Genomic DNA, 6,673 nt, shown 5'->3' on the forward strand with positions numbered 1-6,673 from the left:
GCACAGGAGTGGGGGTAATTGTACCGATTTACAAGAGACGTGATTTGATACTAATTAATAGAAAAAAGCCGACGGCATTTCGGCGATCTATGCTGAGCGCGGCTCAGCGGTGGTGAGTTGTGGGAGAGAGAAGCTGAGAGCACTGGAGCTTGAGTGCATTCTTACGCACTGAGCGCATTGCTAGTGAGCGAAAAAGCTTTGAAAAGCATCAGGGTAAACATTAGCCCCCAAGACTGCCGAGATCGATGCCGAGCGGAACCAGTCCTTGTCAGCCAACACGAGGTTGCTGAAAGAACTGGGCCCGGCTGGTGTGACAGTCCTGGTGGGCGTCGTTGTATGGAGCTGCGGATCAGTTTTGAAGACGACCTCCCGGCTCATGAGTGACGTCTTGGAGCGCAACGTTGCCGTGCACACTCCTTCTGCGCCCACGCGAGTGATGGAGAGGCCCATGGCCACTGCCATCGACTCGCTGATGCGGCTTACAGGACAGCACGGATCAATGAGCACTCGCGCCTCGAAGGCCGTCTTCCCTGTGACTAGCCAGACCGCCGCGTTGGGGAGAATACTGACTCCCTTGCACTGGAGTAGTGCCGTCAATGACAAGACGGGGCTAGGCACGGGCCTGGTGTGTGGGGAAGTGGGCCGGTCCATCCGGGATGACGATGGTCCTCCTCTGGTGGGTGCCGGGTGGTCGCGTCGGCCCCTCGGTCGTCGCGCCAACCGCTGCTTCGGTTTAGGATCTCGCATGTGCAACATGGAGTGGTGGTCCTCACCACAATGCCTGCACCGTCCACCGCTGCGGCAAGTGCCCCCGGAGTGCTGATGAGCCAAGCAGTTGGGACAGTACTTATTTACAAGTACTGCCCGGAGCCGCTTCTCTGGCGTCAGCTGGGCAAACCGTGGACATTTGCGCAGCGCGTGGACACCGCGGCACACCCTACAGCGGAACGAGTTTGTGCCGGGAGGCACATACTCACCCCGCTGAGGGGCGGCCCGGCGAGGCACGGAAACTCCACGCGGAGTAACCAGTGCCACCGGTGCTGGAGAGGGCTCGGACTCCATCGGGGCGACTTGTCTCGGCGGAGAGCCGGCAATCGGAGGCGAAAGGGAGCGCGCTTGCGAGAAGAGCCCTCGCAAGCTCACTCCGTCGGACAGGGTGCAGGATGATCTTCTGGAGGACGCCATGGTAAACTGTAATGGGATGAAACCAAAAGGCGAAAAAACAAAAGGAAGAGAAAAAGAACAAAAACAATAGATTAAATGAAGAACATGGCGCGGGATGAATTGCCTAAGCCGGAAGAGAAAACCAAAGGATAGTGGATGGCAGTAGAGAAAAGAATAGGTGACTCAGAGCGCGCGTCCCGTAGGAAGGAGGACTAGCTTTGCAACTGGTCGGCGGAAAACACCACGACACGTCTGGATGTCTACCACACGGACCCTTTCATCAGCACCTGGGCAAGCGGTCAACACACGCCCGAGGCGCCATTCTTGTGGTGGTATATTCTCCTCTCTGATGACCACCGTGTCACCGATTTGGAAATCGCGTGAAGGTGACTGCCACTTATTCCGCTTATGCAATTCCTTCAAATATTCGTTCTTTCATCGCACACATAAATGCTGATGGAGAGCCTTGAGCCGTTGCCAGCGGTTGCGGATGGACTCCACATCCTCTCTGGACTCTGGCTCCGCCATGGAGAGTAGCGGACCCCCGATCAGGAAATGACCGGGAGTAAGTGCCGCCAAGTCGCTCACATCCTCTGACATAGGAGACAAAGGCCGCGAATTGAGGCACGCTTCAATTTTGGAAAGGAGGGTGGAAAGTTCCTCGAACGTATGTTTTACGGAGGAAACCGTCTTGTAGAAATGCATCTTAAAACTCTTGACGCCTGCTTCCCAGAGACCCCCCATGTGAGGGGCACCAGGTGGGTTGAAATGCCATGCAAGACCTTGATGGCTGTGAGTGGTGAGAATCAGGGTGCGGGTGCTCTCCACAAATCCTTTGGAGAGAATGGAGGAGGCTCCGACGAACGTTTTCCCGTTGTCAGAGTACATGTGAAGAGGGCACCCGCGCCGTGCCACGAATCGGGAGAAAGCTTCCAAGAACTTTTCCGCTGTCAGATCCATGGTCGCCTCAAGATGGATTGCCTTCGTGCTGAAGCACACGAAGACACATACGTAACCCTTCGTAATCTTGCAGCCCCGTCCGACGTAGCTCTTGACGTCGAAGGGACCGGCGAAGTCTACTCCGGAGTTAGTGAAAGGTCGCGAAAAAGTCGACCGGGCGGTTGGGAGATCACCCATCAGCTGCGACTGGAGCTTGCGGCGATGAATCACGCAGGTCTTGCATGCACTAATTACTGTCTTCACCAAGTTCCTCAGCTTGGGAATCCAGAACTTGGTTCGGACCAGCCGCATCACCAATTGGTTGCCTCCATGGAGGGAGACTTGATGCGTGAAGGAAACCAGGAGGCGTGAAAACACGCAGCCGAACGGGAGAATTATTGGATGCCGTTCGTCGTAGGATAAAGAGGTGGACGCTCTTACGCGTCCACAGGAACGCAGGACACCTTGCTTGTCAAGGAACGGATTCAAGCTTAGGATATCGCTTGACCCGATTAGACGATTATGGGACCGGAGGGAAGCACACTCTTTCGCGTATACCCGATTCTGAGCCTGTACAATCAGCCTCTCTTGAGCTTCTGCAAGCTCTTGAGAGCTGAGCGTCTCTGGAAACGAGACCTTGGGTTGGCGGCAACGCTGGGCAAACCTTCGCACATACGCAAACACTCGGAGCGCTCGATCGAACCTGGAGAAACGGTCGAGGAAGTCCTCACATAGGACTTGCGCTGCATGGACCTTCACCGCTCGACACTCCAATTCAGTATCGAGCCCAATGACTGGTGAAGGCCACTGCGCTGGTGAGTGCGTCAGCCATTCAGGCCCCTGCCACCAAAGGCGACTGGCCAGTAGCTCTTGCGGCGAGACACCGCGGCTTGCCAGATCGGCTGGGTTGTGTTCGGAACGAACATGCTGCCAAGTGCCATTCACCGAGTGAATCTTGGCCACTCGGTTCGCCACGAAAGTGGTCCACTTGCATGGCTGCTTATCCAACCATGCCAGAACGATAGTGGAGTCTGTCCACAGGTACGTCTCAGCGTCGGGGGTGGGAAAATGTGGTAGGAGGGCGGCGGATAATTCTGCCAACAGGAGAGCTCCGCACAGCTCAAGACGAGGTAGAGAGACCGTCTTGATAGGTGCAACTCTAGTCTTCGCTGCTAGAAGGCTCACAGACACTTGTCCAGCTGTTTCCACACGTGCGTAAAGAGCAGCTCCATACGCGCTTTGAGAGGCGTCGCAAAAACCGTGGAATTGGATTTTTGCGCCGGGAGTGTAGTATGTCCATCTAGGGATGCGGATGTCCTGCAAGGACGAATAGTTTCGCAGAAAACTGGTCCACTGCTCTGTGAGATCCGCCGGTAAGGAGTCGTCCCAGCCGATTTCTTGCTTCCAGATTTCTTGCATAAAAATCATGGCCCAAATGACCACGGGAGCAAGCCAACCTGCAGGATCGAACAACTTGGCGATCTGCGACAGCACTTCTCTCTTGCTGAAAGATGGTTTGGACACCATCTCGGCGGTGACGGTGGAACTCGTCGGACGTGGCCCGCCAACGAATGCCTAGCGTCTTTGCGACACTAGCTTCGTCGATCTCGAGGAAGTCTGCACAGAGCAAGTGATCCTTAGGGATTCTTCTCAGCACATCTTTCGAGTTCATGGTCCACTTACGCAACGGGAACCCAGCACTCTCGAGCGCTGTTCGAAGCTCATCTATAGCAGACACCGCAGCCTGCTTAGTGTGAGCTCCTGCTAGGACGTCATCAACGTACATACATATAATTGGCGATGATGTCACTAGCAAGGGGGTAGCGGTCGCGAACATCACTCGCAAGCTGATGCAAAACGCGGATAGCCAGGTACGGAGCACAGTTCACTCCAAAGGTGACTGTGTTGAGTTCAAAGTCGCATAACTTCTCGTCTGGAGTACTGAAGAGCAACCTTTGAAACCGGGTGTGTTTGGGATCCACAAGGATTTGCCAATACATCTTGGTGATGTCAGCGTTGAAGACGAACTTGAAAAACCTCCATTTCAGGATTTGAATGGTCAGGTCGGATTGAAGGATTGGCCCAGTGTGGAGGATGTCGTTCAGACTCTTCCCGTTTGAAGTCGGGCTGGAGGCGTTGAACACAACGCGGAGCTTTGTGGTGGTGCTGTCGGGCTTGAGAACAGCGTGATGCGGCAAATAGTAGTTGCCGGAACTGGATGGGGGACTTGAGTCATGTGACCCAAATCCAGATACTCTCGAATAACGGAGTCATATTGTTCCTTCAGAGAGTCGTTCCTCTTTAAACGGCTCTCGTTTCTCAGGAACTGAGCGAGAGCGGTAGCCCTCGAGTGACCCAGGTCAACGTGACCAGGATCGCGGAATGGGAGCGTGACCATGTAGCGACCCGTTGAGGTTCGCACGGTCGTGGCGTTGAAGTTAGCCTCACAAAAAAGGTCAGATTCTTTTGCTGGGCTAGCCGGCAGGTCCTCCACCTCCCAAAATTTGGAGAGGAGTTCCTCCAATGGCGGAGTTCGCTCGACGGACAGTCGAGCCGAAAAGGACGAAATGGATTTTGAAATGGATCCCGACACAGGGCCAGTCAGGATCCAACCGAAAATGGTCTCTTGACCGAGGAGGGTCCCACAAATGTTAGGGTGAGAGCCGCCGAGCAGAATGGACGGGAGGATGTCAGCGCCTAGTAGCACATCAATCTGCGAACTCTCATGGAATTTGGGGTCTGCCAGCTGGATGCTGGGCAGATTTTCGAGGAGTGTTTTGGGGACGGAACATGAGGGCAGATTCCCCGCTAACTGGGGGAGGACGTACGCCGACGCATCGATCTGCAAATCGGGTCTGACCGGGGAGCCAATTAAGAATTGGCAAAACTTTCGGGGCTGGGCTGCCACAGCTTGCGTCAGCCCAGAAACGCGGGCTTGCACGGATGTATACGGCATCCTCAACAACTTCTCTGAGAGGAAGGTGGCTTCTGATCCGGAGTCGATCAGAGCCCGAGCTGTATAACGGACGCCGATAAGATACGTGAATGACAGCTGTGCTGAGCAGAACACCTTGTGTGTTAACTGCCACGAAAGATTGGACGTTAGCTGACTGGGTGGAAGTGGACTGTATTGGAGATGGGGGTTGTGACTGTCGGCGTCGGGCTCACTCGATGCAAGAGTGTATGATGACGACCCTTGCAAGTAAAGCAGCTGTGCGCACTTGTGCACTCGGCCAGGATATGGCCTCGTGCGAAACAATTTAGACACAGCTTCTGTTGCTTTATATAATTGACCCTATCATTGATACCCATCTGGAGGAAACGAGGGCACAAACGAATCGGGTGATTCTCCGGGAACACAACTTGCAGGACTGGGTTTTGAAGTTACCCGACTCTCAAAGGAGTTGACCTGCTTGGCGACGGGGGCCTCCTTGCGTGAGGCCCGTGGAACGTCGGAGCGCTCGTGCTGGCTGACACTTCCGCTATCGCTTCTAGGGTGCGATACCGCTCTAGAAGGAAAGCGTTCATGTCAGCCCACGTTGGAATGTCGCTCTTATTCTGTATGGACTGTTCCCAAAGAGAAAGGGTCAATTTGGGGAGCCTCGAAGAACACAGGAAAACCAGGATGCAATCCCAATTCTCCGTGTTGATCTTTGAGTGCTCCAAGGCCGTCAAGCACCCTTGGATGGTGCTCTGCAACTCTTGAATGGCTGCACCCGACTCTTGCCCAATGGCGGGCAAATTGAAAAGGATACGCAGCTGACTGTTTACAAGCAACCGTTTGTTCTCGAATCGCTCAGTCAAGCTGGACCACGCCGACTGAAACCCTTTATTGGTCAAAGGAGGCTTTGACACAATGGCATGGGCTTCACCGCTGGTCTTGGAGTTGAGATGGAAAAGTTTCTCAACTTCCGACAGTCTTGGATTTCGGATGTATGTAAATAGCCGTGAATAAGTCTCGGAAGGTGGGCCAGCGAGTGTAATCGCCTCCGAAAACTTCGGTGTCGCACGGAGGGAGGCGACACCCTGTGGACATAAACGGCACGGCTTGCGTTTGTACGGGTGTACGGGGAGTGAGTGCCTGGGAGGCATCAGCTATTTGCTCACTTAGCTGAGCGGACCACTGCTCATAGAGAATATAGCAGTAATCATATTTGCCTGAATGGTAGGCAACTCGTCTGTCGTCATTTCATCCGACATGACGCAGGAGCAAGCCTCGTACTCCTTCTCGACCTTGTCCCACAAGGCACGCATCTGGTCCCTCCGGACCTGGCACGTGTACAGGGACGCGCTGTCAGTAGAAGCATTGTTAAGTCGCGACGCAAAAGTGACTGACACGGTCAGTCGCGGCGATGAACTTATTCAATGCCGAGTCTACCACATTGTGTGCCATTTTGCTGTGAGAACGCGTAACAATTGGCAGCCGAGGAACTGGGACGGAAGCAGCCTTGGTCGAAGGAACCGACGAAGGTTTGGTCACGAGGATCAGAGGCTTGGTACCGGAAGTGGGCGAAACTCTAGCTGACCGTGCAGAGATCGGTGATGTGCTGGATGCACGAAGAGCCGAGTC

General features: G+C 54.5%; 1 pseudogene; it reads right to left on the minus strand.

The window, feature by feature from the left end:
• Positions 1-1,599: 1,599 nt before the first annotated feature.
• Positions 1,600-6,195, minus strand: LOC127566361 (uncharacterized; annotated as a pseudogene).
• Positions 6,196-6,673: the final 478 nt, after the last annotated feature.

Source organism: Drosophila albomicans, unplaced genomic scaffold (assembly GCF_009650485.2).
Source record: "Drosophila albomicans strain 15112-1751.03 unplaced genomic scaffold, ASM965048v2 utg000102l_pilon, whole genome shotgun sequence".
Lineage (NCBI taxonomy): Eukaryota > Metazoa > Arthropoda > Insecta > Diptera > Drosophilidae > Drosophila > Drosophila albomicans.